Source organism: Myripristis murdjan, chromosome 18, assembly GCF_902150065.1.
Source record: "Myripristis murdjan chromosome 18, fMyrMur1.1, whole genome shotgun sequence".
In the NCBI taxonomy this organism is placed as follows: domain Eukaryota; kingdom Metazoa; phylum Chordata; class Actinopteri; order Holocentriformes; family Holocentridae; genus Myripristis; species Myripristis murdjan.
Genome location: NC_043997.1, coordinates 5596954 through 5609431, shown reverse-complemented (window position 1 = coordinate 5609431; position 12478 = coordinate 5596954). Strand labels below are relative to the sequence as shown.

Here is a 12478-nt window from a genome sequence, read left to right as displayed (position 1 = left end):
GAATGAATGAAGTGATTATTTTGGGCTTGAATGAGGCGTATTTAAAACCTACAGATGAAGGTTGAAAAGTGATGTAATGGTCCTTTAATAATAACATTGTTGCAATGTAGAATCAATGTAATTTCAATGCATTTATAGAGGAATCAATATTGATTCAATGTTCGGATTGATTGACAATTCTACATTATTTCAGTGTTGAACATAATGTAGTTGAATAAATATTGAATCAATGTTGAGACTGATTGAAAATTCAACATTATTTCAATGTTGATCATAACGAGCGCTTTCAATGTTATTTTCAACGTCTGACATCAACGTTGATTCAATCTTAAGCCATGACCATATCTCAATGTTGATTCAATGCATTTTTGCTTTCTGGGACTGCATATACTGATTTTTTTTTTTTTTTTCTCTGGTGGGGGTGAGAGACCTCTTGATGTGATATTTACAACTTGGGACATTTAAATTCTCTGCAAACCAACAGCCCAGTCCAGTTACCGGATTTTTGACATTGTACCTATTTGTGTAACATTTCTGCAAAAGTCCCTGTATCTTTTGATCCTTCTCAAAATGCTATTCTATCCGGACATGTATGGGTCTAGCTTCTAAATATATTATAGAAAATATTAGCATTAAGAACAACGTAGCTGGCTTCAGTCGTGGTTATGTGTGGGCTGAATGACCACTCAGCGAGTTGCAGGGAAGCTGGAGTTTTTCTGCAGAGGGTTTTGCCATGGATTTATAGACACTTTCCACACCCTGTGAGTAAGTGCACTGTAGATATGATGTGGTTAGCAAACACTTCAAATTTCTAAATCACCTAACTTACATATGACAATCTTTATTTCTCTGCCTTGTCAATAATCTGTTTATTAGTGTATGTATTAGAACTAGGCTTCACTCATACATGAATGGGATTTTTATGGTGTTTTGTTAATATAATATCATAGATTTCTAATCATGAGAGCACCAGAGCTGGAAGGAGTCAGGAAATACTAGGATCCAAATGCAAGAGAGGCAGGCAGAGCAGAGTAAATGCACATTTTTTTACTGTAATAGAAGTCCTGACCAAAACGTCTGGGTACACCAAACAACAAAGGCTTAGAAAAATGGATGATCTCACAAGAGACTAAACCTGAGGTATGTGACCTTTACTATCAAAAGAGCCATTTCACCAACAGAACATATTTGATAACACAGCTTATAAAGTTTGATATATATATTTTAATACTAGCATACTGTAAATACAGCATACACTGAAGCAAAAAGAAAACATATTGCTGCATTTATTAAATTGTTGAACAGTCCAGCTGAAGGAGCAGCTCTGCGGCTCCAGCTCTGTGGGCTCTTACCATCACACTTGTGCCTTTTAAGATGTCCACACTGGCTGTAACTTCTCCCACACACACTGCAGCTGAACGGTTTCTCTCCTGTGTGGACTCTCATGTGCCTGTGTAAGACACACTTATCTGAAAAGGTTTTGTCACATTCTGAGCAGCTAAATGGTTTCTCTCCTGTGTGGACTCTCGTGTACTTTTAAGTAAGTTTTATATCTAAAACTTTTATGACAAACTAAGCAGCTGGCCAGTTCCTCTCCAGCAGCTTCTGTTTCCATCTTTACAGTGGAGCTGCTGGCCGGAGGCTCTGCCTCTCTGCTCTCCTCAGTTTGGCTTGGATGAAGCTGTGAGGGTCCAGCTTCCTCTTCATCTTCACAGTGACAACGGTGAATGGGACGTTGATATCTTGTAGCTGCTCTGCCTCCTGACTGGCCCAGAGCTCCTGCTGCTCCTCTTTAACGTGTGGCGGCTCTGGCTGCTCCTGGTCCACATTGGGGCTCCACTCTGAAGTGCTAGTAACTCTTAACTTCTGTCTGTACTTGACTGTTCAGCTGTTATACAGATCCCTATGATCGCCATCCCATTTGTAAATCGACCTTAAAATCTGTCTCCAGAATTATACGGGGGCAGTAGGAAAGTTTTGTCCCACTGGGTTTTCATTCCTACCTGTAAAACTTTTTACGGCTGACGGTTGAGAAAAGCCCTAAATGTTAAGGGCAGTGACTACGATCCGTTCTTTTGGTCTCCCACGGAGGTTCTCTTCCCTTTTGTTTTAGGGTTACTTTAGGGGGGTGGGAGTGGGGGCTTTTGTTACAACAAAATGAGGCTTCATTCCCAAAATGTGAACAGAATGGGCAGCTTGCTCACAGGTTAATACTGAAAGTAGATAGATTATAAAACAAACAGGCTTCTTTTACAAAATGTGAACAGTGATAGAAATTAATTGTCCACAGACTGAAAGTCAATAATTAGATAGAAGAACAATATTTTTCAATATATGACAGTGGCGGGCATTACCTCACTCCCTTATCTGCCATTCCAGTAGATAAGCTGTAGCAGATGCATCAGCTTGCCCTGTCTTCCAAGGCCAGGATCGCTATTTTGGCTATTACAAAGACTCACTGTCTCCAGACTGTCTCCATTATTTAAGTCCAAGTCTATGTTCAGTGTCCCTCAGAGACCTTTAAAGTTCTTACTCAACTCTACTCAACTCAAACTTTATTTATAGAGCACATTTAAAACAACTGGGGTTGACCAAAGTGCTGTACAGATTAAAAGCAGTACGGATTACAATAAATAAAATAAATAGTAAAATACATAAACACAGTGCTATAAAAAAGAATAGAATAGAAATTATTTTAGAAATTAAAATTAAATTAAATTAAATTAAAATTAAAAACCAAAAGTCCACTTAAACTCGATTAAAAGCCAGGGAGAAGAGGTGTGTCTTTAGGGAGGATTTAAAAACCTCAATCGATCCCGCGGAGCGGTTGTGCCAGGGCAGCTTGTTCCAGAGCCTAGGGGCCCCCGCCACAAAGGCTCGGTCACCTTTGGTTTTTAGCCTCATTTTGGAGGTGACCAGTAGCAGCTGATTAGAAGATCTCAATGTTCTGGCAGGGGAGTGGATACGGAGGCGCTCAGTCAAGTACTGGGGGGCTAGGCCATTGAGAGCTTTAAAAACAAACATGTTAGTATGTGGGAGAGCCAGGAGAACTAGGGATGGGCGTATCGATCCTGTGGTATCGATATATCGATACTCACATGCTACTCATTTGGCATCAATTTCCTTAAACAAATATTGATACTAACAAATAAGAATTGGGGGTGCATGCATAACTTTTAGCTGTTTTAGATAGCTTACTTCACTTGCTATGTGCCCAGACACCCCTGAGCTGGCCCGTGTCACGTGATGGCCCGATAGCACAGTCAGCAAGAGTGGCTCCGGGAGCCGGAGGAACACACAGAAAATAATGGCAGATTGGTCTATTTTTCCTTTTTTTGACAAGAAAAGTGAAAATGTGCAAATTTTTGTTCATATTTAACTTATTTAATTCATATTTATGTTATTTATTTTAATTTTAGTTATATTATGTATTGAACATAATAAATATGGCATAAATGGTCTGTATTTGTCATGTAATTTGTCTTAAATGTAATAATATTTTGAATGAAAAAAATTGCCAGTAACAAATTATCAGTATCGGTATCGATGAAAATGCAAGAAAAAGTATCGGTATCGTATCGAATTTTTAAAGAGTGGTATCGCCCATCCCTAAGGAGAACTGACTGTGGTGCCACCCCTCCAAGACCGTGATCCTTTTCAACATAAATCATCCCGGGCTGCATCTCTCTCTCTCTCTCTCTCTCTCTCTCTCTCTCTCTCTCTCTCTCTCTCTCTCTCTCTCTCGACTTTTCTTCAATAAACCTCCTTCCATTCCATAACAATTATGTCATGGAGGACCCGTATAGCCGAAAGCACAAAGGTGTAAAAAAAAAAAAAAAAAAAAAAAGTCTATATGTGCGCGTAGACAAAGCAGAGACAAAGGATGCAGACAAAAAAACAAAAAACAGCAAAAAGCCTTAATCAGAGTTACATGGCAGAGTCCTTAGCTGTTATATTTGCCTGGGCATAAAATAAAAAGTAAATATAATTCATATCAGCTTGGCATAGACATTCACACAGCTACTTTGCACAGCCGGATGCCAAACAATACAGGACCAAAAACTGATTTGAGTTCATTGCTTTAATTACCTGCAACTTAAAGTGACCTTGGCAAGCAGCTTGAGAGAGAGAGAGAGAGAGAGAGAGAGAGAGAGAGAGAGAGAGAGAGAGAGAGAGTTTGCATGAATCACGTGACGCATTTTGAACTTTTGCTCACGTGACTCTCTCTTTCTTCCTCTTCCTCTTTCCTCTTCCTCCACATGCTGCTTGTTGTCCAGACTCCTGCCGGCTGAGGAGCAGCTCGGTGCAGCAGGATGTCGGAGCTGCAGGAGCTGAGCTCGCTGGTCCGGCGGCGTCAGGATGCGGCTGCCGCTCGGATCTCGGAGTTGATGGACGGAACGCTGGCGGAGTACAAGAAGCAGATCTCCCGTTTGAAAGAGGACAACGAGCGACAGAGGAAGCTGCTGGACGCGCTTTTACACCCCGGAGCCCGGCTGTTCCCGACAGGTTTGTCCACTTAACAGGACTTTTTTTCCCACCAAAGTTTGAGGCGCAGCTGGATATAATCTGGAATAATCCTACAGGTCGAGCTAGGCTAGCAGCTAACAGTTAGCATAGCTGCTAACGCTGTTTTCCAGTTGCAAGCAGGCCCGGACTGTACATCGGGAGAACCGGGAGATTTCCCGAAGCGCCGGCCTGTCACTGGCCTGGTGGCCTGCCCGTTTTTTTTTGTGTTTTTTTTTTTTGTTTAGAGAGGTCGCCGGCCAGGCCAATCAGCTGTCAGGCCGGTCCGCTCCAGCAGGCCTCGCCAGAGAATCTCCAGAGCCCGTCTACGACGAGCTTTGCCACTCTCCATTAACCCCCATTGTATCGAACTTGGTTGCAGTTCCACCGTAATTCCACTGGGGATGATCGCGGGCGAGTGCAGAATGAATGGGGCTCTATGGAGCTAGAAGGCTAAATTAGTCTCTTACACCTGTTTATGGTTGAAAAATCGCAAATACTGTTGTACTTTCTGAAAGTTCAGTATGGATTATAGGTTAAAAGTGAAATTAGCGTGAACTTTTATCCTTTTGATTTCCTACAGGTTGGGCTGTTGTTGGCCATAACACGCTAGAATTTGCAAATGAATGCTGATTGGTCAGTGACAGACTTGCGGCTGTTTACGACCAGGGATCCCACTTGATGCCACCTGAAGACTTAGAGAATCTGGAAACACCACTCTTAAGGAGGACTTTCCTATCAAAGTTAATAATTGTGTATACAGAGAATGTCTAATATAGCGCAGACGGGCTCTGGCCAAAGTGTCTCGAGTGTCTCCGTCTGCTCTCCGGAGATGGGCTCTGGAGATTGCCGTAAAGCAGCATCTCTCGCGATATGAAATGTGTGACGTCGTCGCAGTTTTTGAACGGCTTTTTAGAACAGATAGGTGAACTTAAAAAATCCAATATTCAGCTGAGTGTATTTTTTTAGCCCCCCCCTTTTGAAAACAGTATTCAAATTACTTGACAAAAAATTATTTCCAGAGAAAAGTGGATTTTTAGGGGTGTAGCCCCATAGACTCCCAAGCGCCCTCACATGGACAGAGACGTGTTTCCGAGAACCGGAAGTTAGACGAGAGTGCCACTTCTCCCTATATTAGAGAATCTCTAATATAGGGAGAAGTGGCACTCTCGTCTAACTTCTAATATTCTCTATAATCTTTATATATTGGATTTTTTTTAAGTTCACCTATTTGTTCTAAAAAGCCGTTCAAAAAGTGTGATGATGTCACACATTTCATATCGCGTGAGGTGCTGCTTTTTTTTTTTTTCAAGTCAGAGAGACAGGCCAGGCCAATCAGAGGCCAGCAACCTGTGACGAGATCAAGAGGTGCTTGGTTTGTTTTGATTAACACCCGCTCCAACAGCCCGAGTACGTTGAAAATACCATAGATATAGAAACGGAGATGCCGCGTTCGCTATTGCCGCACATCTCCACTATGCGTCTGTTGGTCCGCCATATTGTGCAGGGCAGAAGCTAACGTTCTAAACGTTGTAACCCCAGATTCTGACTAAATCGACTATCACTTGCTTAATCCTGATCCGATTTTCATGAAATTTGGCTTGTTATAAACTTATTGGAATTAAATTCAGATACTGATGGTGGGTCTAATCAGCTCTAAATATCAAAACACCCTCTGAATAGCCACAGCTTACCTCTCAGGGATATGCAGGCTACTGTCTAATAAATAGGGAACATCAAATGTAAAAGAACATTAAGAATTTCAACTCGAGCGTCTCCAAATATATAGATTTCTCTGTCCATTGTATTGTTAGCCTATAAAGCTGCCTGGTTGCTTGTTATTCTATTAATAATAATAAAATCAATTCAATAACAAATAGGACAAAACTATTTTTTCCCCCAGACTCCAGTTAAGAGAACACCCAGTCAGTTCATCCGTACACACCCAAGACACATGATAAATCCTATTTTTTCCATCTTCACAACATGCGAAAGATCTAAGTTTGTTGTTCCCTTTCCACACCACACTTAAGCTTGTCCACATCGTCACCTGTAGGGATCATTTATTTTTCAGCACTCTTGGCTAGGCCTACACGGAACATCATTTTCATCTTCATTAATTCAGACATGGAATACAAAACTAATTATAATATACACATTCATTCAACCTTTATTTAATCAGGTAAGTCCCATTGAGATCAAAATCTTATTTTCAGGAGACCTGGGTACATAGGTGCATCCACAAGAAATCAATATAAAATGCAAAATATTAAGTCGAGAATGATTAAAATAATACTACATAACACACAATGCCACACAGTAACAGCATAATAAAATAACACAAGCAACACAATAAAAATGTCGTATGAAAATCTAGTAATAAATTCCTTACCAAAACTTTTCTTCACAAATGTGTTTATAAATGTGTTTAATAACATAAAAAAGTAACATAAAAAATTTAAAGTCAACTCCTGTAGGAAAATCTGTAACAGAAAGTTCGGATACCCGGGAAAACTGAAGAGATGACACAGTCCTTGAGACGCACAGTTTGCCCAGTTCTGTTTAGTTTAGTTTAGTCATGTTTATTTCGAATATGTCCATAAAAACAAACAATTCTGCAATTTAAATCATAGAGAAAGACATACAAAATGAATAACAGATGCAAATAGCAAAAAAGAAAACAAAAAAACAAGAACAAAACAAAAGAATCTAAACATATCCGAAAAGGAGTGAGAAGTAAAACTTATATACTTTCACCCCTCTTATAATCGCTTACATTAAATAATTATGCTGACTTCCGTGCTTATACTACTACTCTTATAAAAATATGTTATATAAATATATATTCAGTCAAAGTCCTCTGCCTCGAAATGACAGCTACAGAGAACCGTGGTCTCGGTGGGCTTAAAATCCGTCCTCCTGGCAGCTATGGCCCAAGCTTTCCTAGCTTCAGGATCTTTCGGGAACCATTGACAAAAAACAAAGCCATCAGCAAGCCGTAACATTAACGGTAGCTGAATGATGCAGCTAGTGCATTAAGGCAAAGTTAGCAGCATAAACATAGCTTTCTAGACGTAGCTAACGTAAACACATTTTTATTAACTAAATTATACAAAAAGAAGAATAAGGTTGAACTTATGGAAAAAATAACTCACAAAATATGGAATATGGAAGATGTGTTTGAGAAAAGGTGGATTTTAGATGACCGTAAATTAATAACCACATCATCAAAAGGAATCAGAAGGTCGATATTATTGTTTTCATTTTCAAAGAGATTATTACGCTATTGACACTCCCTGCAAGTGCTATGTATTTTATACTGTGTATATGTATGGGTAGACCTACTGTGTGTATTTCAGTGGATATACATACATATGGATATACATGCATGCAATTAATTTGCCACATCGATCTTTTGTGGCTTTTGTGGCTTTTGTGGCCCCCCTTTTTTGTATTGGAGTGTGAGCAATTTTGTTTTGTTTTTCTGTTTTGTATTGTTTTTTTGTGCCCTTTATTTAAAAAAAAAAATGTTTTGTGACATGAAATTTAAGTGTGGAAGCAGTTAAGCTGGAGATATGTCAACAATCATTGAAAAAATAAAGTATCAAAAAAATAAATTATACAAAAAGATGTCAAAATATCGTTTAACTTTAACTCTAGTCAGATATTCAATAAGCTAGCTAACCTGGAGTAAGAGGCTGGTGATGTGGGGTTACTAGCGTTAGATCAGCACCACAGTGTCAGCTCATTTTCACGACAGTTTGAAGCAACATTTTACGATCAATAACTCTAAACAGTTCAATACAATGAAACTGCCACTTATACCTGTGAAAGGTTGTCCCACCTTGTCGATTTTCTACTGTTCGCCTGTGAGAGCATCCAAAAGCAGCACATGAAGCTGGCATTTTCTCTGCGGTCTGCTGTCTCACTCCCTGGGCGCTCCCACTCTGTTGCCCCTACCAATATGGCGGCTCTGCTGATGCATCGCCAGATAGCGAACACGGCATCTTAGTTAATACTTGAATTTCCCAAATCCGGCAGAGAAAAGAGAAAAAGTGCGGAAAGGGAGAAAGAAAAAAAAAAAGTAGCTACTTGAGGAAGACGGAAGACGCGCAACCTGCATCTGACTGGAACCGCACTCAGGAACCGCAACTGATTTTTTTTTTTTTTTCAGAAGACAGTCTACACAAGCTGATATTTAAATAATAATAATAATACTACACAAACATTAACGTGAAATATAAAAGAAAAACCTGAACTTTAGGTTCCTCTGTGATCCTTAACACAGATTTTAGCTGGCTAAGAAGTACTTAGTTCTCCTTGCCATGATGGCTCCACAGAGAAGCTCTATTTTCTTCTCTCTTGGCGAAATGAGTGCAGCAAAACGAGATCAAACTCTTTTGGTCAAATGCAACAGCATAATGAAACTCAGTTGAATCCACCAAACGAATCCAGAAAGGAAGCCATTAAAAAAAAAAGTTAACTCTCCTCAAGTGTCAGTTTACAGTTAATCCTGCATCATGACTTAAAGTTGACTTTAAAGTTTTGCTGCTGCAGGATTCAATTAGAGGTAAAACTGTTGAATTAAAAAAAAAAAAGTGAATCTATTTTTCTATTTATAGCAGATTTAACAGCATTTAATTTTAAACTACCTACTTTGTTTACAATTTACTGTTGGTTCTCTAAGTTTGTGCGTTTTTTGCCTTTGCCGACATTAACGGTAAAAAAAAAAAAAAAAGATGTGTTTGCTTTAATGCGTCTAGGGGTCTGTTGGTCGCTGCCTGATTTCTATCATAAAATGAAAAAAAAAAAAAAAAAAAAAGCATCTCTAGATCCATGTGTGCCCATAAACCATAGGACTATTTCCAAGCTGCCTCTTGGTTTGTAAATTTTCAGAACAAGTTCAGCAGCTCACAGAGTCTTGGATGCACATAGTATCTTGTATTGTATCGTAGCCCCTAAAAACATCCAACAACTCAGTTTTGCATTGGGTGTACACCTTCCAGTTACGGTTCTCTTATTGTGTGCATGTGTGTGTGTTTCAGTGTTGCCCAAGCAGCTACTGGTGTGTAAAGAAGAGAAGCAGGAGTGGAGCCCCAGTGTGGACCAGGAGCAGCCAGAGCCGCCACACGTTAAAGAGGAGCAGCAGGAGCTCTGGGCCAGTCAGGAGGCAGAACAGCTTCAAGATATCAAGGTCCCATTCACCACTGTCACTGTGAAGAGTGAAGATGAAGAGGAAGCTGGGCCCTCACAGCTTCATCAAAGCCAAACTGAGGAGAGCAGAGAGGCAGAGCCTCCGGCCAGCAGCTCCACTGTAAAGATGGAAACAGAAGCTGCTGGAGAGGAACCGGCCGGAAACGTAGATCCAGCTGCTGATTTCCATCCAGCTAGTAATGGCCAGCTCCTCTCCTCACACTCCTCTGACTCTGAGACTGATGACAGTGAAGATGACATGGAGGAGGCTGGAGAAGCTCAATCAGGTTCATCCTCAGTGAGTGAAGTCCTTGTCAGCCTTGGCAGATCTGACATTAGAGAGAAACCATTCAGCTGCTCATTTTGTGGCAAAAGTTTTTCACAGAAAAGGAACTTAAAAACACACATTACAATCCACACAGGGGAGAAACCATTTAGCTGCTCAGAATGTGACATACGTTTTTCACAGAAAAGGTACTTGAAGAAACACATGAAAGTCCACACAGGAGAGAAACCATTCAGCTGCTCAGTTTGTGGTAAAACTTTTCGAATTAAAAGGTTCTTAAACCGACACATGAAAGTCCACACAGGAGAGAAACCATTCAGCTGCCCATTTTGTGGTAAAACTTTTCGAATCATAAGCTCCTTAAACCAACACATGAGAGTCCACACAGGAGAGAAAACATGTAGCTGCCCAGTTTGTGGTAAAAGTTTTGCATATAAAAATTACTTAAGCATACACATGGCACACCACACAGGAGAGAAACCATTTAGCTGCTCAGTTTGTGGCAAAAGTTTTGCAAATCAGAGTTTCTTAAACGTACACATGAGGATCCACTCAAACGAGAAACCATTTTGCTGCTCAAATTGTGACAAAAGTTTTACAACGAAAAGGGACTTAAACATGCACATGACCATCCACACAGGAGAGAAACCATTCAGCTGCTCAGAATGTGGTAAAACCTTTCGAGTTAAAACCTTCTTAAACCATCACATGAAAGTCCACACAGGAGAGAAACCACATAGCTGCTCAGTTTGTGGTACCAGTTTTGCATTTAAAAATTACTTAAACAGACACATGCGAATCCACACAGGAGAGAAACCATTCAGCTGCTCACTTTGTGGCAAAAGTTTTGCAGACAAGAGTTCCTTAAACGCACACATGCGAATCCACACAGGAGAGAAACCATTCAGCTGCTCAGTTTGTGGCAAAGGTTATGCAGATAAGGGTTGCTTTGAAGTACACATGAGAGGCCACACAGGAGAGAGACCATTCAGCTGCTCAGTTTGTGGCAAAAGTTATGCAGCTAGGAGTTGCTTAAGACTACACATGAAAGGCCACACAGGAGAGAAACCTTTAGCTGCTCAGAATGTCACAAAGGCTGTTTAGATAAGCGTGTTTTACACAAGCACATGAGAGCCCACACAGGAGAGAAACTAACAAAGGTTTTACAAATAGAACAGCAGAACTGAAGCTGCTGAGAGTCCCATCATCGCCCAGGACGAGGAAAGTCCAACCCTTGTCAATCAGGACTGTTGTGGTTGGAGATGCAACCAACAAATTCAAGTTTCTGTTCCCATGTCGGTTAATGTCCTGGGCAGGATCTCAGAATTTCTTATTCATTGAAGGAATTCTGTTCGAAACGTCGATGTAGTTCAGTGGTTACACACTTGACTCTAATAATGGACAACTCAACATTTGTCAAATTTCCCACATGGCGTGTTGTTTTTTTCTCTCAACAATGGACATCTCCATGTTTTGCCCAGCTCTCTTCCCGGGCGTTAGCAGAAACTTTGGGGGGGAAGCGAGGCGCCTCCACTTCAGCTCTCCTGTGTTTGTGTGTCAGTGTCGGGACTAATTAGCAGAAAGTAAACTGTTACGACTATGCAGAGCAATATGAGGCGTGTGACTTTAATTTCCACGTTTGTTTTTTTCTCCAGGTTTTTCCCCACAGAACATGATCACATTCCTCTTTTTCTACCGCCTGCCTGCTGTAAATGATATATTTTCACTAATAAAACTTGAAAATGAAAAACCTGAAATATGGAGCTGCTGACTGCTTGTTTCCTTTTGCTGTGATTTTAAGTTTAATCTAATCTTTGTTTTGATCACTGGATAATTATTTTTACATCTTATTATTTTATTCATGTTTTCTTTTGTTGCAACTGGATTGACTGGTTGTAGTAATGTGAGGTACTGATTTCATGCCATTGTTGTACATGTACTTGTACATGGTGTAGGTCAGGGACAGGCATGCTGAAGATGTCTGGAAGTGAAGTGCTAGTAACTCTTAACTTCTGTCTGTACTTGACTGTTCAGCTGTTATACAGATCCCTATGATCGTCACCCCATTTGTAAATCGACCTTAAAATCTGTCTCCAAAATTATAGGGCGGCAGTAGGAAAGTTTTGTCTCACTGGGTTTTCATTCCTACCTGTAAAACCTTTTTATGGCTGACGGTTGAAAAAAGTTAGTTTTTCCCAATTGCTAAAACACATTTCTTGAAACCTCCACCCATTTTTTCAAAACCTTAAACACAAATTCAAAAACTCAAACTACATTCACAAAACCCCAAACTTTTCTATCAAAATCAAACTATCATCTCAAAACCAGTTGCCCTGTGTTCAAAACCAAACACTGTGTTCAGATCATACACACAGCAAGTAAAAATATAGTCACCACAGAGCATTCGTCAGACACTACATCAAATAATTTAGGACACAGCATCCAGGGCATGTTGTTAATGTTTATTGTAAATGAGTTTAGCAAAATAATATAGTA

At 40.2% G+C, this 12478-nt stretch overlaps 1 pseudogene; it reads left to right on the top strand.

The window, feature by feature from the left end:
- Positions 1 to 11588, top strand: part of LOC115376874 (gastrula zinc finger protein XlCGF57.1-like) — a 42760-nt pseudogene extending 31172 nt beyond the window's left edge.
- The last annotated feature ends 890 nt before the right edge of the window (positions 11589 to 12478 follow it).